At 38.7% G+C, this 25,874-nt stretch overlaps 1 protein-coding gene across 13 annotated transcripts in view; it reads right to left on the bottom strand.

Annotated features, from left to right (window-relative positions):
* The window catches only part of HERC1 (HECT and RLD domain containing E3 ubiquitin protein ligase family member 1), a 210,876-nt gene that overhangs the window by 169,784 nt on the left and 15,218 nt on the right, over positions 1-25,874 (bottom strand). Inside the window, exon 1 of one of the 13 annotated variants that reach the window (XM_024735256.1) lies at positions 10,185-10,204. The exons of the other annotated variants lie outside the window; for them this stretch is intronic. The gene's annotated coding sequence lies outside the window, so the exon portion shown is untranslated. Of the gene's footprint in view, positions 1-10,184; positions 10,205-25,874 lie in introns of those variants that run through there. 13 annotated transcript variants of the gene reach the window in all.

The following is a 25,874-nucleotide window of genomic DNA, read 5'->3' as shown; positions in this document are numbered from 1 at the left end:
GGTTTGTGCCCCGTTCCGGGAGGATCCCACATGCCGTGGAGCGGCTGGGCCCGTGAGCTGTGGCGGCTGGGCCTGCGCGTCCGGAGCCTGTGCTCTGCAATGGGAGGGGCCCCAGCGGTGAGAGGCCCAGGTACCGCAAAAAAAAAAAAAAACTAAATATATACCTACTCAATGACTCAACAATTCCTCTCCTACAGATTCGCCCAGAAGAAAACATATCTCCACAGAAAGACTTAACGCTAAATAGTAGTTGCCCCTCTAGAAGGTGAGGGCATGAATAGGTTGGGCAGGGCATGAATAGGTTGGGCAGGGCACGAGGGAACTTCCTGAAGTGATGGTAATGCTGGATTACCAAGCCTTATACATTTGTCAAAACTCAGTGAATATACATTTAAGATGTCACTGCATGTAAATTTTACCTCAATAAATACTGAATTCCAGCTGATACATATATTGAAGTATATTTAGGGGGAAGTATACTGATATGTATAATTTACTTTGAAATGCATCAAATAATAAGATGCACTGACGTGTGTGTGTGTATAAAGATATATATATGTATATACATACACACATACATATGGATTGATATGTGATAAAACAAGTATAATAAAATATTAATGGCAGAATCTCAGTGGTGAAGTATATATGCCTATTCATTTTTAAATCTTTCAACTTTGCTGTATGTTTGAAATTTTTCATCATAAAATATTGCTGGAGAGTTGGGACTAACTCCTGCTTTTCAAGCAAGTTCCCAGAATGGTAGTCATAACAGTTGGTGGTAGATAAAGATCCTCACATAATGAAGGGCATTTTATTTTCATGATATATGTAGCTCTTAAAAAAAGAGCTCCAATGATAGAGACTGCAGGCTAATTAAAAGGAGTTTCCTACTTCCAAACATGCCCTGTTAAATTCTAAATATAAAATCTAATGGTACTTCTTCCTTTTTCAAGCTTATGATTACTATGCTTAATTTAACTTCAATAGATACTTGGAAAGTATGTACTTGGGAGAGGGAAAATAAAACCATAAGCCTCCTCCCACTTCATTCGGCTAAGTATTTACTAAACATTGTGCAGAGGATATAAAAGTACCTTACTTACCTCCATCCCTGCAAGCCAGAGGTAATTCTGCTCTTTTTATTTTTGCTAGTTTGACTGCTATAAAGGAATATGTTGTTATTCTAATTTCAATCTCCCTGATCACTAACACCTGAACAGCACATGGATATTGGTCATTTGGACACACTCTTCTGGGAAATGCTTATTCATGTCCTTCTAGTCACATATTTTTCTACTGGGTTATTTTTCTTGTCAATTTGTAAAAAGTTTTTGTATTTTATCATTGTCCTCAGCACTGCAAATATTTCTTCTAAATCTATCTTTCGCATACATACACAACCTTTCTTTATGGCTCCTGCTTTCCATTCTTGGTTAAAAGAGCACCCCAACATCCCCATGCCCTTACACATAAACTCTAGATAATACAGGTATTCACCTAGATTTTCTTGAAGTATTTTTGATTTTTTTACACATGACTCTTTAAATGAATTTTATATTCATCTGAAATTTTAATTAAGTTCTGCATGGTGTAAAATTGGATTCCAATTTTATTGTTTCCAGGTGGATAGCTAATTATGCCACCACCATTTAAGTCATCCAAGACTTCCAAGACAGCTGAGGACAATGGCAGCTGCATGATTATCTCCCCAAATTTCTTCCCAAACAATAAGGAAAAATAAATTCTACATAAAACCGCACCCACAGCATAATTTGAAGATATAGAATGACAAAACTGCAAATTAACTGTAAAAAAAGAAATATCATCAATCCCAGTGCACACACTCTCAGCTCCAAGAGCCACAAGGTTTTTTGCAAGCAGAAGCAGACTAAGAAAATCTGTAGAGAAGAGAGAAGAGGAAGGATAGTGAAGGAGCCTAAAGGTGATTTGGAATGACTGCCAGAAAGATTAAATCCACACTAAATCTGAAAATACTGAACAAATGTCCAGGCAGATCAGAGCACAGACTACAAGGAAGAGATTTCGAAGTACGTTTAATTTAAAGAGCCAGGCATGATTTAAAGAAGCAGGTACAATTTTAAAAGACAGGTATGATTTATATGAGTATTCCTTGAAATGCAGAGGAGAAAAAAGACAAAAAAGAAGAGAGAAGCATTCTTTGGCAACTGGGTGGTAAAGGGTAAAAGAAAAAAAGGAGGGGGGAATATTTAGGGTTCTGCAAGACAAAAGAGAACTATAAAATTGGAGATATAACAAAGCTTCTCTCAAGCAAAAGAAACAAAGCTCCAAAAAAAAAAAAAAAATCCTTTGAAGTACTTGGACTTTGCTATATAGACAGAAGAGGGTGCCATTAAATTAGGAATATTATTTTAAAAACCCAATACCATAAAAATGAACAAGAAAAAAGTCCACAGAGAACTACTGCAGAAAATCAGTAAAGTTCACATATATCAACTGATGGAAATCTTCCTGATAACAAGAAAGCATAAGAAAATAAAAGTTAACAATCCAAGCAAAATTAAACACACAAACATTTGAGGATAAAAAAACCTTGAATCAGAAATTCAAAAACTAAAAGCAGAAAAAGGCCACATAAATAATTAAATAAATAAAGTTTTTAAAGTTTTTGAAAAGGGAAGGAACAGGGAAGGAAGAAAGGGGAAAAAAAGGAAAAGAGTTGACTGAACTCAAGAAAGAAACGGAAGAAAAAGACAAAATTCTCAGAAATGAAAAATGAATTATAAACTGTCCAAGGGTAGACTCAAATAAAAAGTTAGCAAAGGGCAATTAAAGGCTGGAGCAGGGAAACAACTATGAGAATTAAAATCTCACACACATACACATACACACACACACACACACACACACGAATCAGTGAAAGTAGTGGAAAGAGAAGACAAGCAAAGAAGGGCAAGTATTTGTACTACTGGATTACCTGAAAAAGTAAAACAAAAAAGCAACAAAGAGCTGATTTTAAAGCTACTAGCCAAGAAAACCTGCCAGAAATAGAAAAAAAAATTTTTGAATCAATACAATAAGGGTTCACAAGGTACCTGGGAAATTAAGCAAGAACAACCAACTCTAAGACATTGGCCTTGTAAATTCAAGGATTTAGATAAAACCCTCAAGACCTCCAGGCAAAAAGATCAAATAACTTAAAAAGGTAAAAGAATTAGATTGGCATTGACATTTTAAAACCAGTCAAATAAACAGCACAGCAACAGCTTTTATAAAGCAAAAAGTACAGGGGGTGCAAGGAAACACAGACAGAAACACACAAATAATGGGAGACTTTAATATACCATTCCCAGTACAAGACACATCAAGTGGACAAAAATATGTAAGGAAACAGAAGAACTAAACAACAAAATAATTTACTCTTTTTCCATTACCAGGATCTATTTCTGAAGTCTCTATTTTGGTCCACTTGTCCATTCTTATGCCAACAGTGACTTGATTACAGTGGCTTTTATAAATATTCTGATGGCTGGTAAGGCAAGTCCCTAACCTTTAAGATTATTTCATTCAATTACATGCTACCTCTCCCAAGGTAGCATGTTCTAATTGGAACTTCATTAAATATATATATTAATTTTCAGAAAATAGATATTTTTATGATAATTTGTCCACCTAAGAATATAGTATGTCTTTCTATTTTGATCCGGTGTGATTTTAGATTTTCTTCATATAAGTCCTATGCCTTTCTTGATAAACTGTTTCTTGAGTATTTTTGATTTTGTGGCTACTATGAATGGAATTCCCCAATTTCCTTTCCTGGATAATTATTGCTATCCAGCCATCTGGGTACATTCGTACACTTTTCCAAATTATGCAAGGATAGATATGAATGAAAGAAACATAAACCATATAACAAAGGGTCAGAAAATGAAGAAAGCAAAGAAGTATTAAAGATAAAACAGAAAAAAAGGTCAGGAATAAGACTAAGCATATCTACTCATCACTATCAGCAAAACTCATCTATTAAAACCAAAGACAGGGCTTCCCTCATGGCACAGTGGTTGGAAATCCACCTGCCAATGCAGGGGACACAAGTCCAAGTCATGTGCCGCAGAGCAACTAAGCCCGTGCGCTGCAACTACTGAGCCTGCACTCTAGAGCCCACGAGCCACAACTACTGAAACCCACGCGCCTAGAGCCTGTGCTCCACAACAAAAGAAGCCACTGCAGTGAGAAGCCCGTGCAGCCAAACAAAGAGTAGCCCCCACTCACTGCAACTAGAGAAAGCCCACATGCAGCAATGAAGACCCAACACAGCCAAAAATAAATAAATAAATATTTTTTTAAAACCTGTTACAAAGCTACAATAATCAAAACAGTGTGGTACTGGCATATAGAAAAATGGAATAGAATAGAGAGCCCAGAAATAAACCCTCACATATATGGTCAAATGATTTTTGACAAGGGCTCCAAGACATTCAATGGGAAAAGGACAGTCTTTTCAACAAAGAGTGCTCAGAAAACTGAATATCCACAAGCAAAAGAATGAAACTGAACCCTTTCCTCACACCATGTATAAAAATTAACTCAAAATGGATCAAAGACCTAATGTAAGATTGAAAACTCTTAGAAGAAAACATAGGGCAAAGCTTCAGGACATTGGATTTAGCACTGATTTATTAGATATGACACCAGAGGCACAGGCAACAACAAAAAAAAATAGACAAAGTTGACTTCATGAAAATTTTTAAATTTTGTGCATCAAAAGACAGTAGTAATGGAGTAAAAAGGCAACCCACAGAATGGAAAAAAATATCTGCAAATCATATATCTGATAAGGGATTAACAGCCAAGATATACAGAGAACTTCTTAAAAGCAAAAAAAAAAAAACAGAACAAAAAAACCAACCCAATTCAAAATGGGCAAAGGACTTGAATAGACATTCCTCCAAAGAAGATATACAAACGGACAATAAGCAAATGAAAAGAAGGTCAACATCACTAATCATTAGAGAAAGGCAAATCAAAACTACAATGAGATACCACCTCACATCCATTAGGATAGCTTACCAGAAAAAAAATGTTGGCAAAGATGTGGAGAAACTGGCACCCTTGTGCACTGTTGGCAGGAGTGTAAAATGGTACAGGGGCTGTGGAAAACAGTATGGCATTCCTCAAAAAATTACAAACAAAATTACCATATGATTCAGCAATTCCATTTCTGGGTTTATACCCAAAAGAATTGAAAGCAGGGTCTTAAGAGATACTTGTAAACACATGTTCATAGCATCATTATTCACAAAAGCTAAAAGACAAAAGCAACCCAAATATCCATCAACAGATGAATGGACAAATAAAACATGGTATTAACCATACAACGGGATATTATTCAGCCTTAAAAAGGAAGGAAATTCTGACACATACTACAACATGAATGAACCTTGAGGATGTTATGCTAAGTGAAATAATCCAGTCACAAAATGACAAATACTACATGATTCCACTCATACGATGTACTTAAGAGTATATAGTCAAAATCATAGAGACAGAAAATAGAATGGTGGTTGCCAGGGGCTTGGAGGAAGGGGGATAAGTAGTTATTGCTTAATGAGAATAGTTTCAGTTTTTACAAGATAAAAATAGTTACAGAGATGGACAACAATGGTAGTTGTACATCATGAATGTATTTAATACCACTGAACTGTACACTTAAAAACGGTTAAGGGCTTCCCTGGTAGCGCAGTGGTTGAGAGTCCGCCTGCCGATGCAGGGGACACGGGTTCGTGCCCTGGTCCGGGAAGATCCCACATGTCGCGGAGCGGCTAGGCCCCTGAGCCATGGCCGCTGAGCCTGCGTGTCCAGAGCCTGTGCTCCGCAACGGAAGAGGCCACAACAGTGAGGGGCCCGCGTACCGCAAAACAAAACAAAACAAAAAAAAGACAACAAAAAAATGGTTAAGATGGTAAATATGATGTTATATGTATCTTACCAAATACATAATTTTTTTTTTGAAAAAAGTAAAAGGCACATTGCATGGGGGGTGGGTGGGGGGAAGGATGCTGTGAAACCAAGGCCCAGACCAATAGCTCAGAAAGGCAAAAAGTCTGCTTCACCGTTATTAAGAGAACAAAGAAATTGGTCATCCTTGGTCTGGGAGTACCTTCAGAGTAAAGCTATGCAAGTAATACAAAGAAGCAGGAGGTTCCAGGAGGAATTGGCCATCCATAGTTTAGGAAACCAGAATGTATCAAGGATAACTAGTAATGCAGTACTATAGTCAATAAAGTGTGTGTTGGGTTGTACAAAACTCATCAAAGAAAAACATTAAGAATGCCCTACCTTTTCCCACAACACCAGCTAATTCATGCTACTTCGTGGATGGTTTGTTTCTCCTATTGTAGGCAAGATTTACCCTTTTTTATCTTGGAATTTTCACATATCCTAGCATGCATAGTTTTGCACTTGTGTATCACCCCCTAAAAAGCTCTCGAATCTATCCAGATATCTCCATTTTCACTGCCACAACCCTCATCTAAGTTACAATCATCTCTCATCTGGACCACCAAAATAATCTCTTAATCCTCCTTTGCCTCCCTAGCCAGAGTAGTGCTTTAAAAAACAAACCTGATTGTGTCCCTCCCCTGCTTTAAAATCCTTTGGAATATGTCATCTGAGATTTGCTTCAAAATAATACAAGGGGCAAGGAAAGTGGATCGGAGCATGTGGTATGACAGGAGACAGATATTTGATCTTTGTCCAGTTCAGGCACATAGCTCCTAAAACCCTTGGAATCACTGGAGTGATAAGTATCTTTTGAATGCTTACTAGATGACTGGTGACTGGGGGCCCCTAGATAAGTTTCAGGATCAGGGAAGGTCCTCAGAAATCGAAGCCATCATTAGAGTTGGAACTTTCAGCCCCCAAACCCCACCTCCCAGGAGGGGAGAGAGGGTGGAGATTGAGTTAAATCACCAATGGGCCAATGCTTTAATCAATGATGCTGAATTAATGAAACCTCCATAAAAACCCTTGAATGACAGTTTGGAGAGCTTCCAATATGCTCAAGGAAGGCATGGAAGCTCTTCACACCACCCTCCAGCCACCTCCACCCCCTGCCCCCTACAAATACCTTGCCCTAATCATCTCTTCCATTTGGTTGCTCCTGAGTTGTATCCTTTATAAGTCAGTAAATGCAAGTAAAGTGTTTTCTTGAGCTTTGTGAGCCATTCTAGCAAATTATCAAACCTGGCGAGGAGGTATTGGCAACACCCAATTTATAGTGAGTTGATCGTAAGTATAGCTGGCAACCTGGGACTTGCAACAGGCATCTGAAGTGGGGACAGATCTGTGGGACTGAGCCCTTAATCTATGGAGGCTTTGCTAATTCCAGATAGTTAGTATCAGAATTGAGTTAAATTGGAGGACATACAGCGTCTAGAGAGTTAGAGGATTGGTTAGTGTGAGGAAAGAATCCACACATCTGGTGTCAGAAGTGTTAATGAGTGAAAACAGTCAGAGGGTCGAAATGAAATAAAGTGGCCACGAACTGATAACTGTTGAAATGCATGTTGGGAAATATTCTCTCTGTTTATGTATATGTTTAATATTTTTCTGTAATAAAAAGTTAATAAAGTCTTTTTTATTTTTTTTAAATTTTTTGGCCACGCCGTGTGGCATGTGGGAATTTAGTTCCCCGACTAGGGATTGTACTCACGCCCCCTTGAGTGGAAGTGTGGAGTCTTAACCACTGGACCACCCAGGAAGTCCCAATAAAATCTATTTTTAAAGTTAAAATTTTTTCAGAAGCAATCTGAATTGACCTCTCACCCTTGCTCTCCCTTCTCTAGCCACACCATATGTACTCAATAATTGCTAATTGAATTAAATGTCACTTCCAAGGGAAACTATCCCTGAATGTACCCATATGAGATCAGGTCCCTCTTTTAAAATGCTCACACAACACCCAGTACTTTACCTTCACAGCATTCTGCACAGTTTGCAATTATGTACTTTTTTTTTTTTTTTTTGCGGTACGCGGGCCTTTCACTGTTGTGGCCTCTCCCGTTGCGGAGCACAGGCTCCGGACACGCAGGCTCAGTGGCCATGGCTCACGGGCCCAGCCGCTCCGCGGCACGTGGGATCTTCCCGGACCGGGGCACGAACCTGTGTCCCCTGCATTGGCAGGCGGATTCTCAACCACTGCGCCACCAGGGAAGCCCTTATGTACTATTTACGTGATAATTTGCTTAGTGTCCTCTCATATTGGTCTATAAGGTCCATGAGGGCAAAGACAGAGTTGATTTTGCTTATATTCCTAATGTTTAGCACATAAAGGGACCTCAAGAAATATTTGCTGAATTGAGCTAAGCAATCTGGGTCTGTGGTTCATTATTTACAAAGAATCTAATTTAAACCCAGATATTATCTTACTCTGAACTGATATAATGGAAGCACTTTAAAAGAAATGATTCCAAGTGGGGTGGTACCACAGGGGACAGACACCATGGATTCTGTCTTCCATCCATTTCTGTCTCCTCCTCTCACCGTACATACATTTCTGGAGTAGTTCCAGCTACTCCCAAGGCTTTCACCTACCTCTCATATACTAATGATTCAGTCCAAATGTCTCCCTCCTGAACTCCAGACCTGAACATCCACTGCTAAAATGATATAACCATTCCTATCTTAAATCTTAAATTGAAAGGAATTTTAAAGGAAGGAATCTTAAACTCAGTATGTTTAAAACTGAACTTGTCAGGAATTCCCTGGTGGTCCACTGTTTACGACTCCACACTTTCACTGCTGAGGGCCTGGGTTCAATCCCTGGTCCAGGAACTAAGATCCCACAAGCCACGTGGCACAGCCTAAATAAATAAATAAAACTGAACTTGTTGTTCCCCACCACCCCTCTGCCACACGCACAGCTAAAAATAAATTTATGAAGCTCTAAATTTATGAATTTAGAGATTCATGTAAGAAAGACATCAATAAAGATACTTATCAAGAGCATTTCTGGAAGTGCAGGAAGGACAGCCCATTTGCAAAGTTCTGCAACTGAAAATGAAGTGCACACACTGTGATCCAGCTCTCCCCACCCCGGCCGCAAGTACTTCCTTTCTCCAGGGCTTCATTACGCTGACACTGATTTTGGCACTCTAACTCATTAAAGCACACAAATTATCAATGTTTAGCTGCACAAAAGTAAACAGCTGGGCTTCCCTGGTGGCGCAGTGGTTGAGAGTCCACCTGCCGATGCAGGGGACAGGGGTTTGTGCCTTGGTCTGGGAATATCCCACATGCCGCGGAGCGGTGGGGCCCGTGAGCCATGGCCGCTGAGCCTGCGCGTCCGGAGCCTGTGCTCCGCAACGGGAGAGGCCACAGCAGTGAGAGGCCCGCGTACCGCAAAAGAAAAAAAAAAAAAAAAAGTAAACAGCTGATTAAAAAGGAAAAAGCTTTTTTTGTTATTATCCCTATTTAGAAAGTAAGTACACTTAGAAAACGAAAGGACTTGCTGAGTTTGCTGACAAATTGTTTTGCTACATCAATAATCAGAACTAGGCAAATAAACCAGGAAGCAGACATGCTTATTAAGCAAGTAAAGAACTATAGACAAAATTGAATAAAACGAATGGGTTTTTACTTGTATTCAAGAACAACCAATTTACAATCCTGATGAACCAGCTAAACACTGGCACGGAAGAAAAAAGAAAACTGCTGTCGTCTTGTTTTGTTTTGTTTTAATTTACAGTGATGATTTATACCACTAAAAGCCAATTGTTAATCACAACTAACTGCTGAACAATCATCAAAAGGAAGACACCGGAACTCACCAAAAAAGATACGCCACATTCAAAGACAAAGGAGAAGCTGCAATGGATGGTAGGAGGGGCGCAATCACGATAAAAGCAAGTCCCATAACAGCTGGGTGGGTGACTCACAAGCGGAGAACAATTATACCACAGAAGTCCACTGGAATGAAGGTTCTGAGCCCCACTTCAGGCTTCCCAACATGGGGGTCCAGCAACAGGAGGAGGAATCCCCAGGGAACCAGACTTTGAAGGCCAGAGGGATTTGATTGCAGGACTTCAACAGGACTGGGGGAACCAGAGACTGCAGTCTTGGAGGGCACACACAAAGCAGTGTGCACACCAGGACCCAGGAGGAAGCAGCAGTGACCCCATAGGACAGTGAACCAGACCTACCTGCTAGTGTTGGAGGGTCTCCTGTAGAGGCGGGGTGGGGGGGGGGGGGGGGGGGGGGGGTGGCTGTGGCTCACTGCAGGCACAAGGAGACTGGCAGCAGAAGTTCTGAGAAGTAATCATTGGCATGAGCCCTCCCAGAGACCGCCATTAGCCCCACCAAAGAGCCCGCAGACTCCAGTGCTGGGTTGCCTCAGGCCAAACAACTAACAGGCAGGGAACTCACCCCACCCCTCAGCGACATGCAGATTAAAGTTTTACTGAGCTCTGCCAACCAGAGCAACACCCAGCTCTACCCAACACCACTCCCTCCCAACAGGAACCTTGCACAAGCCTCTTACATATAGCCTCATCCACCAGACGGCAGACAGCAGAAGCAAGAACTACAATCTTGCAGCCTGCAGAATGAAAACCACAATCACAGAAAGTTAGACAAAATGAAAAGGCTATGTCGCAAATGAAGGAACAAGATAAAACCCCCGAAAAACAACTAAATGAAGTAGAGACAGGCAACCATCCAGAAAAATAATTCAGAATAATGATAGTGAAGACAATCCAGGACCTCAGAAAAAGAATGAAGGCAAAGATGGAGAAGATGCAAGAAATGTTTATCAAAGACCTAGAAGAATTAAAGAACAAACAAACAGCTATGAACAATACAATAACTGAAATGAAAAATACACTAGAAGGAATCAGTAGCAGAATAACTGAGGCAGAAGAATGGATAAGTGACCTGGAAGATAGAATGGTGGAAATCACTGCCGTGGAACAGAATAAAAAGAAAAGAATGAAAAGAAACGAAGACAGCCTAAGAGACCTCTGGGACACCATTAAACACACCAACATTTGCATTATAGGGCTCCTAGAAGGCAAGAAGACAGAGAAAGGACCCAAGAAAATATCTGAAGAGATTATAGTCGAAAACTTCCCTAACATGGGAAAGGAGATAGCCACCCAAGTCCAGGAAGCACAGAGAGTCCCATGCAGGATAAACCCAAGGAGAAACACGCCAAGACACACAGTAATCAAATTGACAAAAATTAAAGACAAAGAAAAATTATTAAAAGCAACAAGAGAAAAAGGACAGCATACGAGGGAACTCCCACAAGGTTAACAGCTGATTTCTCAACAGAAACTCTGCAAGCCATAAGGGAGTGGCACTATATATTTAAACTGATGAAAGGGAAGAACCTACAACCAAGAATACTCTTCCCAGCAAGGATCTCATTCGGATATGACGGAGAAATCAAAGACTTTACAAACAAGCAAAAGCTAAGAGAATTCAGCACCACCAAACCAGCTCTACAACAAATGCTGAAGGAACTTCTCTAAGTGGGAAACACAAGAGAAGAAAAAGACCTACAAAAACAAACCCAAAACAATTAAGAAAATGGCAATAGGAACATACATATCAGTAATTACCTTAAATGTGAATGGATTAAACACTCCAACCAAAAGACACAGACTGGCTGAATGGATACAAAAACAAGAACCATATATATGCTGTCTACAAGAGACCCACTTCAGACCTAGGGACACATACAGACTGAAAGTGAGGGAATGGAAAAAGATATTCCATGCAAATGGAAATCAGAAGAAAGCTGGAGTAGCAATACTCATATCAGATAAAATAGACTTTAAAATAAAGAATGTTACAAGAGACAAGGAAGGACACTACATAATGATCAGGGGATCAATCCAAGAAGACATAACAATTATAAATATATATGCACCCAACACAGGAGCACCACAATACATAAGGCAACTGCTAACAGCTATAAAAGAGGAAATCGACAGTAACACAATAAGAGTGGGGGACTTTAACATCTCACTTACACCAATGGACAGACCATCCAAACAGAAAATTAATAAGGAAACACAAGCTTTAAATGACACAATAGACCAGATAGATTTAATTGATATTTATAGGACATTCCATTAGAAAACAACAGATTACACTTTCTTCTGAAGTGCACATGGAACATTCTCCAGGATAGATCACATCTTGGGTCACAAATCAAGCCTCAGTAAATAAAAGAAAATTGAAATCGTTATCAAGCAGCTTTTCCGACCACAACGTTATGAGATTAGAAATAAATTACAGGAAATAAAACGTATAAAACACAAACACATGGAGGCTAAACAATACGCAATTAAATAACCAAGAGATCACTGAAGAAATCAAAGAGGAAATCAAAAAACACCTAGAAAAAAATGACAACAAAAACATGACAATCCAAAACCTATGGGATGTAGCAAAAGTAGTTCTAAGAGGCAAGTTTATAGCAATACAATCCTACCTCAATAAACAGGAAAAACCTCAAATAAACAATCTAACGTTACATCTAAAGGAACCAAAGAAAGAAGAACAAACAAAACCCGAAGTTAGTAGAAGAAAAGAGATCATAAAGATCAGAGCAGAAATAAATGAAATAGAACCAAAGAAAACAACAGCAAAGATCAATAAAACTAAAATCTGGTTCTTTGAGAAGATAAACAAAAGTGACAAACCTTTAGCCAGACTCATCAAGAAAAAAGGAGGAAGAGGACTCAAATCAATATAATCAGAAATGAAAAAGGAGAATTTACAATGGACACCACAGAAATACAAAGCATCATAAGAGACTACTATAAGCAACTATATGCCAATAAAATGGACAATCTGGGGCTTCCCGGGTGGCGCAGTGGTGGAGAGCCCCCCTGCCGATGCAGGGGACACGGGTTCGTGCCCCGGTCTGGGAAGATCGGAGCAGCTGGGCCCGTGAGCCATGGCCGCTGAGCCTGCACTCCACAATGGGAGAGGCCACAACAGTGAGAGGCCCACGTACCACAAAAAAAAAAAAAAAGGACAACCTGGTAGAATGGGCAAATTCTTAGAAAGGTATAAACTTCCAAGACTGAACCAGGAAGAAATAGAAAGTATGAACAGACCAATCACAAATAATGAAATTGAAACTCTGATTGAAAATCTTCCAACAAACAAAAGTCTAGGACCAGATGGCTTCACAGGTGAATTCTATCAAACATTTACAGAAGAGTTAACACCCATCCTTCTCAAACTCTTCCAAAAAACTGCGGAGGAAGGAACACTCCCAAATTCATTCTACAAGGCCAACATCACAAAATTGGGTTATTCGTAGAGTCACGGATGGACCTAGAGACTGTCATACAGAGTGAAGTAAGTCAGAAAGAGAAAAACAAATATTGTATATTAACACATATATGTGGAATCCAGAAAAATGGTACAGATGAACTGGTTTGCAAGGCAGAAATAGAGACACAGATGTAGAGAACAAACGTAGGTACACCAAGGGGAGAAAGCGGGGGTAGTGGGTGTGGGATGAATTGGTAGAGTGGGATTGACATATATACACTAATATGTATAAAATAGATAACTAATAAAAAAAATTTTTTAATAAAACAATACTTTGTTCAAAATAAAAAAAGGCCAATTGTTCTTTTTTCCACTCATGGTCCAATGAACAAATCCAAATTTAATTATATACACAAACTACTAAAGTCACCAATGAAAAGTGGGGTTCGAAAAACTACCAAAGGACTGAAAAGAAACCGAATAGCACTACCTATCTTTCTAAAACATAAATGAGGGAAGCTGACGGTTTTGAGCACAGAGGTAGACTTAATGGTGCCTACAAGTGAATTTATCAAATTTTGAAGCTTTCTAACATTCTCTAGGTGAACAGAACAATAATAGCCTCTAACATTCATTGAGCATTTTCTACGTGGCAGGCACTGTGCACCCTTTCGATGTATTATCTTATATAATCTCAGAACAACTCTAAGAAATAGGTACTATTATTATTCCCATTTGCAAGGAAAGGAAATGGAGGCACAGTGAGGCTAAGTAGTTACCCAAGGTCACACTGCCAGTAATTGATAGAGTAAGGATTCAAACCAGAGCAGTCTGACATCCAACCTCAACCACTAAATCGTGCTGCTTATCACTATCATGATGGTTTCACATGTTCTGTATCACTAAATTTCTAAAAATAAAAATCTCAGAAGCTTTCAATGTATCAATTGCCAATTCAGTTATTTCTTTATTGCTAAGATAAAATCTGTTTCTCCTAGCCACTCTGTCCAGATCCTTAAATGATCCCAAACAGGTTACAACAACAACAAAATACTTTTCATAGTCCTCATCATAAATGTGCAGGACAGAAATGCAAAGGACTGAGAAGAGCATCTTCTTTTTTTAAGAAGATGTTGGGGGTAGGATTTACTTATTTATTTTTGCTGTGTTGGGTCTTCGTTTCTGTGCGAGGGCTTTCTCTAGTTGTGGCAAGCGGGAGCCACTCTTCATCGCGGTGCAGGGGCCACTCTTCATCGCGGTGCGCGGGCCTCTCACTATTGCGGCCTCTCTTGTTGCGGAGCACAGGCTCCAAGACACACAGGCTCCAAGACACGCAGGCTCAGTAGTTGTGGCTCACGGGCCTAGTTGCTCCGCGGCACGTGGGATCCTCCCAAGCCAGGGCTCGAACCCGTGCCCCCTGCATTGGCAGGCAGATTCTCAACCACTGCGCCACCAGGGAAGCCCAAGAGCAAAATAATTTTGATAGAGAACAAAGTCATAAAATTTCCATTATCTGACTTTTAGCCTTATTATAAGGCTACAGTAATCAAGACATCTACTATCATAAAGATAAACAGAACAGAACTGAAAGTCCAGAAATAGGCCCACAGATACATGGGCAATTGATTTTTAACTAAGGTGCCAAGATAGTTTAATGGGGAAAGGATAATCTTCAACAAAGGGTGCTGGATCAACTGGATATGCACATGGAAAAAAATGAACCTCAACCCTAATTTCATACCATGTACAAAAATCAACTCAAATTGGCTCATAGACCTAAATGTAAGAGCTAAAACTACAAAAATCTCTAGAAGAAAACAGGAAAAACTCTTAGCAACCCTGGATTAAGCAAAGACTTCTTAAATAGGACTCAAAAAATTGACACATTAGACTTCATCAAAATTAAAAACATCTGTTCAAAAAGCACTGCTAAGAAAATGAAAAAGCAAGCCTCAAATTTAAACTATTTGCAAAATACATATCCAACAAAGGACTAGTATCAAAAATATGTAAGAAGAACCTTTTCAACTCAGTAGTAAGAAAACACAATTTTTTTAAATGGACAAAATATTTGAACAGACATTTCACCAAAGATACATAAATGGCCAAACAAGCATATAAAAAGATGCCCACCAACATTAGTCATTAGAGAAATGCAAATTAAAACTACAAATGAAATACTATTACAAACCCATTAAAATGGCTAAATTCAAAGAAACAGACAGTACAAAGTATTTGTGAGGATGTGAAGCAACTAAAACTCTAATAAACTGGTAGTGGGAATGTAAAGTGGAAAATGGCAGTTTATTATAAAACTAAACATATACTGTATTTACTATATACGCAGCAATTCCACTCCTTAGGTATTTTTCCAGAAAAAGGAAAACACATGACCACATAAAAACCTGTACGTGAATGTTCATAGCAGCTTTATTCATAATAGCTTAAAACTGGAATTTCAAATGTCCATCAACTGATGAATGGATTGACAAATTATAGTATATTAATACAATGGCATACCACTCAGTAATAAAAAGGAATGAACTACTGGTACAAGCAACAACGCAAATGAATCTCAAAAGAATTACACTAAATTAAAGAAGCCAGTCACAAAAAAGTATATAACTATGCTTCCGTATCTATACACTTCTAGAAGAAGCAACACTATAATGATAGAAAACAGATCAGTGGTTGCCAGTGGCTAGGGAATAGGGAGAGTGGATTAACTGCTGCGAAGAGGTATAGCAGAACTTTCTGGGGATGATGAAAATGAAAATGAAAAATATCATGATTGTGGTGGCAGCTTCATGATCACACATTGGTCAAAATTTGTCAAAACTGTTCATTTGAAATGGTAAATTTTGTTGTATGTTAATTATACTCATTAAAGCTGAACAAAAACAAATTAAAAAAACCAATAACTTGGAGACCTCTTGCCTCCTCTTGTCCACTTAATGCCCAAAGGTTCTGGGACCTCCTCTTTTTCTTCTCAATATTTTCCTTTCTTTTTACATCAACTGTATATCTTCATTGCTAAAGCTGAACCCATCACTACATTGATACCTCCCAAATCCACATCCCTGGACAGCATTCCTGCAGAATGCTGGTCTTGTTTCCAAAAGCCTCATGGATATCACCATGTCAGTGCTGCCTACTCTCAATTCACCATGTCCAGAATTAACTTCAATGTCTTCCAGCTTCCCTACCTCCTAATGTTCTCCTCCCCTCCCCTCCTACATTCTTACAAAATCAGCTCCTTCTGATAACATCACTCAAGTACCCTTAATCAAAACCATAGAACGGTCTTTGACTCAGGCCTTTCCTTTACACCCCAGCCTCTTTTAACATTTTTCCACTGGCTCCACCCTGTTTCAACCATTATAACCTACCCTGGGAAACTGCAACGGGCTCCCAAAGAGTCTCCCCATTCCCCTGCATTCTACCTACTTCTGGATTAATCTTAAAGCTCAGTTCTAACCAATTATTTCATTACCCATTTATAAAGAAGTCAATGGCTCTCCACTTCCTATGAAACAGAAAACAAGACATTGTTGTGGGTTTAAATCCATTCAGAGGGAGCCGAGTTTGCCTTCCGATTTCATCTTCCACAATCCCCCTAAATACATCCTAATTTTAACAAACCAAACACTCTGACCTCGGTGCCTTTGTTCATGCTAGTCCCTATAACTGATGGCCCTCACCTATTTAATCTTTACCTGTCAAAATCCGTATTTCTCCTTCAAAGGCCTATCTCAAAGGTCACTTCCTCCATGAAGCCTTTCAGGTTTTAATCACTCTACACTCACCAATACAGATTTGATCACTTCCTCCTCTAAACTCTGATAACACTTTTGTTTACACATATTGTAACATCTGTCATACTCTGCCTGATTTATCATTTGTGTACTTGTCTTCATCACCACTGCCCCATGTACTCTACAACCAGGCAAGCTTTTCAAGGCTGGTGCTCTGTACTGCTCCCTCTTTTGCCCCTTTAAGTCACTGGCATCCTACCTTTTTTGCTGCAGGGGCTCAGGAACTCTCTGCAGTAGATGAATTAATTCTGGTCTAAGAAGTTGACAAGAGAAATTTTAAAAATTATATTATCCATGGGGTCTATAAGGATAAATCAGATAATAGATTGCATTCTGCCTTTTTTGTTACAAGCTGGAACTCCGCCTAAAGAGAGATTCTTCTTAAAACGACCCTCAAAATCCACTAAACCAAATCTTCCTACAAGCGAATTTTCAGTATAATATTCCTCTGCTTACAACTTCACAATCATTTAAAATGGGTCCTGGGCTAGGCATTCTCTATTTGACCCCAGTCTCCCAAACAAACTTAATCTCTAACTTTCTATGCTCTGTTTTGTGCCCTTTAAGGCTGACCTTGAGGACTATAGTGCCCATACTCCCCTAGTTTCCATTTGGGTCACGCCAACGAGAGGCACTAGCAGGAAATTAGAGGATGAGAAGAAAAAGAAATCAGGGTCGTTATTCCCTTGGCTCTTTCCCCACCTGGAACCCTTTCCCCTATGGCCACAGGTCCTTGGCTTCCACTACTCCCACTCTCATCAGGCTTCAGTAATCCTCTTCTTGTCCCCTCTGGCTTAAAAGTACCAATGGCTTCCAGACACTGCTAGGCCTTGGGAACTTCACAACCCCTTGTTGCTTTCCTTAACCCTACCCAAATCTCTACAACTAGTTCACTTATTTCCTGCCAGGACCCTCAGTAATACAGCTCCCTAGGCTTAGAATTCCTCACTCTGCTTCCCAAGGCTCACAAGCACCTGTTCCCTCTAACCCATCAAATCTTAACCACTCCATGCTCCTCAGCAGCCCTCTGCTTTGGTCAGGCAGGCATCCCTACCAATCCTTAGTATCACTCAGTTGTGATGTGTTCACTCCTACTCTGCACCTTTACTCACGCTGCTGCCCCCCCAGGATGCCCACCCCTTCCTCTCTACCTAACAAACCCTATACTTCCTTCAGTACAAATTGAGATCCTACGTCCTCCCCGCCCACCCCCCACTCCATTAAACCTGTTCTAATAACCTTAACCCACAATTACCTTTCTTATCTTGGAACTTCCATTTCTCTTACACAGAAGTACTTTGAAAACTATGAAAACTAAATGTTAGGTATTGCATTGTATGGTCTCTAATTGTTCACCGCATATCTCCTAAAGGGAAGTAATTTGAACTATTTTAAATTCCTTCTTTTATATTCTGTTAAGAATATACACTAACATTAGAAATAGTCATTCTTGTTGACAAAGAGTGATAAATAAAGATACATCAAGGGCTTCCCTGGTGGCGCAGTGGTTGAGAATCCGCCTGCTGATGCAGGGGACACGGGTTCATGCCCCGGTCCAGGAAGATCCCACATGCTGCAGAGCGGCTGGGCCCGTGAGCCATGGCCCCTGAGCCTGCGCGTCTGGAGCCTGTGCTCTGCAACGGGAGAGGCCACAACAGTGAGAGGCCCGCGTACCGCAAAAAGAAAAAAAATCAATACAATGTTCTAGTACAAAAAGTTTATGATAACTAGCTATGAGCAAATTTACTACACTTTTAATTATTGTTTTCAGTGTAATAGTTATAACAATGGCTGCTATCAACCTTGGGGCTTTTAGAACATAAACACACTTTTTAATGAAAGGACCCTTGGGAACAAAAGAGTAAAACAAATTATCAATTTGTCAAGTTCACCAACCTGTTATGCAAATAGATGCAATTATTCCAGAAATGCAAACAGTAATGTCAGCACATGCAGGATACCTTAATTTGTAGCTGACCAGTGGCCATGAACCAGACAATAGACTTCAACAAAAGTAGATTTTCTAGAGGCATGAAGAGGCCAGTGGTCCTCATCATATATTGTTTGTAGAGAAAATCTCCTCCCCCTTCTTTAGAACCACCTATTTACTAGCCTCTAAAGCCTAAGTCATGGCAATCATAACATTTTTGGTAAAATTATCCTCACTGAACTGCCAATGATACATCCAATTTACACTTCAAGAACTCATTCTTATGAGGCTCCCTAAAACAAAGAATGGAGAAATAGCAAAAATGTAGGAAGCAGGTAATATGGCTAGCTCCTCACACAATCTCAGAATATCAGTATGTGAATATGATTTTGAGGAGAAAAAAATAAAACTTAAGCAACTATTAGAAAGATCTAATGGTGTCAAACGAAACAGGGGGCAGGCAGGGAGAGACATAACAGTACCAAATACTAACTGGCTTCAAAGTAACCTTTTTATCTTTTCATTAAAAAAACAAAACAAAACCCCCAAAACACAAACAAAACTAAAAAACAAAGGGCTGTACCCCTAGCACATTTACTAATGAACTAAGGTCAGTCCTATTTGTACATTTAAAAAAAATTTTCGGGCTTCCCTGGTGGCGCAGTGGTTGAGAATCTGCCTGCTAATGCAGGGGACACGAGTTCGCACCCTGGTCTGGGAGGATCCCACATGCCGCGGATCAACTAGGCCCGTGAGCCACAAGTACTTGAGCCTGCGCGTCTGGAGCCTGTGCTCCGCAACAAGAGAGGCCGCGATGGCCCGCGCACCGCGATGAAGAGTGGCCCCCGCTTGCCACAACTAGAGAAAGCCCTCGCACAGAAACTTAGACCCAACACAGCAAAGATTAATAAACTCCTACCCCCAACATCTTAAAAAAAAAAAATTAAACAAGGCATTTTAATGGTAAAAAAAAAAAAAGTTTTTTCTTCTGTAACTATATGTTAATTTTAACAAAGGTATTCTAATTTATTACTACTAGAAACTTGACAAGAATGTGCAAAATGTATCCATAGTAGGAAAGTCTATCTCACACAAAGCACAGTGTGCCTAAAGGACTCAGAACCCAGATGAGGAGAAGGATATGTAAGCAATTGCAATACAGTATGATAACACTGCATAACAAAGTTACCCAGCAGGAGCCATGGATAATACTAAGGGAATGAAGAGAAGAAAAGAAGGCCCAGGACACAAGAAATATCCCAAAAGTTAAGATATAAGGGCTTAAAATAAAAGAGCTATAATGTACTGGGTCTGTGAGGAGATGAATTTTAAGGATATTCAGAAGGTATGCTCAGTGAGACTAGGCTCAATCAACATTTTCACATTGCAATTTTAATCAAGAATAAGGTACTGCTTAAACTAAGAAATATCTTATTCATCGCAGCCTTTTTTAGAATAGCAAAAAGGAAAAAACAAAAAGGGGAAACAATCTGAAATTCACCAACAAGAAACTGGTTAAATAAATAATACACATACACTGAGATTCAAGGCAATCATTAAAATGAAGAAGGAAGATCTATAACTATCTGGAATGTGTTGAACTGAAATGATAACCAAGATTTATTAAGTTAATAATACATTAAGATATAGACCAAATAATTCTACTCCTGGTTACATATCCAAAGGAATTGAAAGCAGGGACTTGAGCAGATACTTGTACATCGATGTTCATAGCATCATTATTCACAATAGCCCAAAGGCAGAAACAACTCGTGTCTATCAAGAGATGAATAGGTAAACAAAATGTGGTACATACATACAGTCGAATATTACTCAGCCATAAAAAGGAATGAAATTTTGATGTATGTTCCAACTTGGATGGACCTCCAAAGTATTAAATTTAGCAAAATAAGCGAGACAAGGAAGGACAAATATTGTACAATTCCCCTTACATGAGGAACCAAAAATAGGCAAATTCATAGAGAAAGTAGACTAGAGATTACCAGGAGCTGGGGGAAGAGGGGAAGAGGGAATTATTGTTTAATGGGTACAGAGTTTTTGTTGGGGATGCTGGAAAAGCTTTGGATATAGACAGTAATGATGGTTATACGACATTGTGAATGCATTCAATGTCACTGAATTGTACACTTTACAAATGATTTAAATGTTAAATATGCTATCTATATTTTACCACAATAAAAAAAATAAGATGTAGAGAAGTCTGCAGTATGCTAACATTTGTATAAAAAGGAAAAAGAGAGAGAACATATATGAATGCATGATTAGAGAGGTTTAGAATCTTGGAAAGAATACACAAGAAACTGTTAACTCTGGGAAAAAATAGGAAAGTGGAGAGAACAGAATGAAAGGGAGATATACATTTTGCTGTAACCCCTTTTATACCATGTGGGTTTCTATCCATGTGCATATATTGCTTAAGAATATTTTTTCATTAAAGAAAGGAAAAGAATTATCCCGGCAAGGATAATCTTCCCATGGACGCTACAACCATTGTGAAAAGGTTGTAGGAGAGAGGATTTTCACACAATCTCAAAATACCACACTCCCTAGATTAATTACTAGTTACAAAGGGGAAAAATGTGCATTTATAAAGTGATCTGGTAACAGCCACCACTTTAAATCAGTGATCAAACTTAGCATTACCTATAATGGAAACAAATGGCATTAGGTGCCTCATGAGGTGATGCAAAAAGCACACACCACCTAAACAGTGTTCATCCAATTCATGTTTAACTTGAATATGTAACCTTAAAGAAACAATCAGCAAATTCAGATTGTAGTACATTATGTAAGACAAACAGCCTAGATTCTTCAGTAAAATTAGTATCATTGAAAAAGAGGGGAGGTAGGCAGGGGATTGTTCTAGATTAAAAGAGACTAAAGTGACTTAAAAACCAAAAGCAATATGTGAATATGACTGGATTGTGGATCAGAAAAAAACAAAAAAGTTATAAAAGATATGTGGGAGACAAACAGAACAATTTAAATACAGACACCGCATACTGAATAATGAATTCAAGTTATCTTCCTTAGCTCTGATACAGGTATTGTGGTTACAATGGAGAATGTCATTTATAGGAGATGCGCACCTGAAATTTTTTTTTTTGAGGGGTGAGGGAGTACCTTGGTGCCTACAATTTACTCTCACTTAAAACAAAACGTGTATGTGTGTGTGTTTAGAGAAAAGAAAAAAAAGCAACTGCAGCAAAATGTTACAATCTGTGAAACTAAGTGAAAAGGCCATGGGTGCTTATTGTACTGTTGTTCTTCAACTTTTCTATAGATTTGAGAAACTTTCAAAATAAAAGTTTGGAGCAGTGTGCAGAAACAGCTGAATCAGGCACAGCTGAGCTCCAGTGGTAAAAATGAGGAAAGAAAAAAAGATTATCTTTTACAATAAAAATATACAGAGGAGTTAAATAAGTATGGTTTTTCTATTCTTAACCATGTCCTTCCTGATGGAGCATACATAATAGGGTCATTTATTCCTAGGAGTATCTGTGATAATCAAATATCACTTTTAATTTCCTTGCAATATAATTAAGTAATTATAGTGATATCATCTCTATAAACTCAGAGTTAGAATTATGAATCTTACTCAAAAAGGACCAGGGCAGGGGATGGATTATTGCTCTCGTAAACAAAGACCCTAAGTTGCCTACCCTTCTTAGAAGGAAGATAAAACCCAGACAGCAAGATGATAAGTTTACTTAAGCTTGTGCTCTGTACAAACTACACAGAAGGAAGCTAATGGGCAGGGAATAGCTGAGTTGAACAAAAATGAAAAGGCAGACCTCTTCATCTCTTAAATCTTCAACCCACATTCTTCATTGTTTCAAAATAGTTATCAATTCTTGTATCAGAAAATATAGGAAAATATCTAAGCTAATCTCTATTATAACATGACTGGAGGTAAATTATAGCAGAAAAAACCTAAATGGCAAAACTGATTAGGAAATGAGCTTAACTATCTTTGACTATGTTCTTTGAGAATTCACCTTTCAACAAAATAGTGAAGTCAAACTATGAAGACCTGACAAAGGAGAAAATGGAAAGCTTTTCTTATTCCCTCATCTTGAATCCTACCTCCCTCTGAATATCTCTTAACAGAAAATAGCAGAATCTGAAAATAATTTCATCTCTGTGAAACTAATCAAGCTATACATTTACTGTATGTACACTTCTATGAAGATATATGATACTTTGATTAAAAGGTTTTTAAACATTTTTAAAAATAAAAAACATAGATGCAAGACTAACAAAACAGGTACAGGATCTATATGCTAAAAATTGCAAATCACAGATGAAAGAAATCAAAGGAGCTCTAAATAAGGATATGCCATGTTCCTAGATTGGAGGACTAAATATAAAATTGTCATTTCTCCCCCAAAATGATCTACAGGTTTAATACAATAACTATCAAAATCACAGCAAGATTTTTTGCAGCTACAGATGAACTTACTTTAAAATTTATATGGAAAAGCAAACAAACTAGCATAGCTAAAATCATAAGCCTTACCATCAATTTAAAACCAACAGAGACATAAAATATAATCCAATCCTCAAAAAGAAAAACATTTTGAAAATAAGATCACGCCAAAAATCTGCTTGGGCAAAGAGAATGATTAACAAAGCAAATTACTAGATGTAGTCAAGAAAAGAGAAAGCAAGATTAGCTAAAGAACCAACTTCAAGTACAAAAAGCCATTCCACAACCCAACACAACAGGCTCCTTTCCCCTCCCACCACTGCAACAGTATTGATAATCAGAGATGGTTACATACAGACGCACACACGCACATAAACTCACTAAAAAAGCCCATATAAGAATGTTCAAAAGAACCATACTTTATTCTTTTATTTTTTTTTAATTTATTTTATTTGTTTATTTACTTTTGGCTGTGTGGCTGTGCACGGGCTTCTCTAGTTGCAGCAAGCGGAGGCTATTCTTCCTTGCGGTGCACGGGCTTCTCATCGCAGTGGCTTCTCTTGTCATGGAGCACAGGCTCTAGGCGCGCGGGCTTCAGTGGCTGTGGCACACGGGCTCAGTAGTTGTGGCTAGCAGGCTCTAGAGCACAGGCTCAGTAGTTGTGGCGCATGGGCTTAGTTGCTCCACGGCATATGGGATCCTCCCAGACCAGGGCTCCAACCCGTGTCCCCTGTACTGGCAGGCGGATTCTTAACCACTGTGCCACCAGGGAAGTCCCATATTTTATTCTTTTTAATGTTTACTTAAAGAGATCTGAGTTACTTGTCTTTTAATCCAGTATAGTGTGAAAAGAGTTTTTTCCCCTATCAAACTACAAAACAATCAATAATCCCAAATTCTACAGAAAAAAACCAATAAAATAAAGCTTTACACTACAGTAGTCCCCCCTTATCCACAGGGAATATGTTCCAAGACCCCCAGTGGATACCTGAAACTGAGGATAGCACCAAATACAAATATATTATGTTTTTCCTATACATACATACCTATTATAAAGTTTAATGTATAAATTAGGCATAGTAAAAGATTAACAATAATAATAAGATAGAACAATGTAACATATACTGTAATAAAACAGTATACATAACAATATACTGTAATAAAAATTATGTGAATATGGTCCTTCGCTCTCTCAAAATATCTTACAGTACAAGTTTAATGCCTTTCCCATCTTAACTAAGCACTTCTGCACTATGGCCATAACTTTTGCAGTCTGAAGTGCATCAGCAAAACTAGTACAAAATCCTATTTCCTTCTTCACAATTTCACAGATAGAAGATTCATTCTTATCATAGAGTTTAGGAACCTCAGCATAGATTTTTGTCTTTCCTTATGAAGTTGAGAACTTTAACTTTTTCACTTAAAGGAAGCACTTAACTGCTTCTTTGGCATATCCAAATTGCCAGCATCACCACTCTTGCACTTTGGGGCCATTATTGAGTAAAACAAGGGTTACTTGAACACAAGCACCGTACAAAGGGATGATTCACATCCCAGACGGGATGGAGCAGGACCACAGGAAATTTAGTCAGGTTATTCAGAATGGCGAGCAATTTAAAAATTATGAATTGTTTATTGCTGGAATTTTCCATTTAATATTTTCGGACCATGGTTGACAGTGGGTAGATTTGGATGGACCTAGAGACTGTCATACAGAGTGAATCAAGTCAGAAAGAGAAAAACAAATATCAAAAAATAAATATGCAATATTTTAATGGATATACGTGGAATCTAGAAAAATGGTACAGATGAACCTGTTTGAAAGGCAGAAATAGAGACACGTAGAGAACAGACGTAGAGAACAAACATATGGACACCAAGGGGGAAAGGGGAGTGGGATGAATTGGGAGATTGGGATTGACATATATACACTAATATGTATAAAATAGATAACTAATGAGAACCTGCTGTATAGCACAGGAAACTCTACTTAGTGCTCTGTGGTGACCTAAATGGGAAGGAAATCCAAAAAAGAGGGGATATATGTATACATATGGCTGATTCACTTCGCTGTACGGTAGAAACTAACACCACATTGTAAAACAACTATACCTCATTTAAAAAAAAAAAAGCGAAACCATGGGTAAGAGGTGACTGCTGTACTCACTGCCTCCTTAAATTAATCTAACCCCAAACAGGTTTTTTATCTATTCACCCTGTTACTAACAGGTCAGCTATTAAAGTGTGTGTACTGGGGAGGGGACTATACATCTCAGTTGGCCCAAGATGTTACCATTTTATGCCTGCTGTCCCCACATGTACCTTTTTACTACGGTAGAGGCAAAAGACCAAATGCCTATGAATATTCTAAGAATACAGTATTTTAGGTTATAAAACAATACAT

The sequence above is a fragment of the Neophocaena asiaeorientalis genome, unplaced genomic scaffold (assembly GCF_003031525.2).
Source record: "Neophocaena asiaeorientalis asiaeorientalis breed wild unplaced genomic scaffold, Neophocaena_asiaeorientalis_V1.1 scaffold264, whole genome shotgun sequence".
NCBI lineage: Eukaryota > Metazoa > Chordata > Mammalia > Artiodactyla > Phocoenidae > Neophocaena > Neophocaena asiaeorientalis.
The sequence above is the reverse complement of the archived record's forward strand: the minus strand, read 5'-3'. Positions and strand labels throughout refer to the sequence as shown.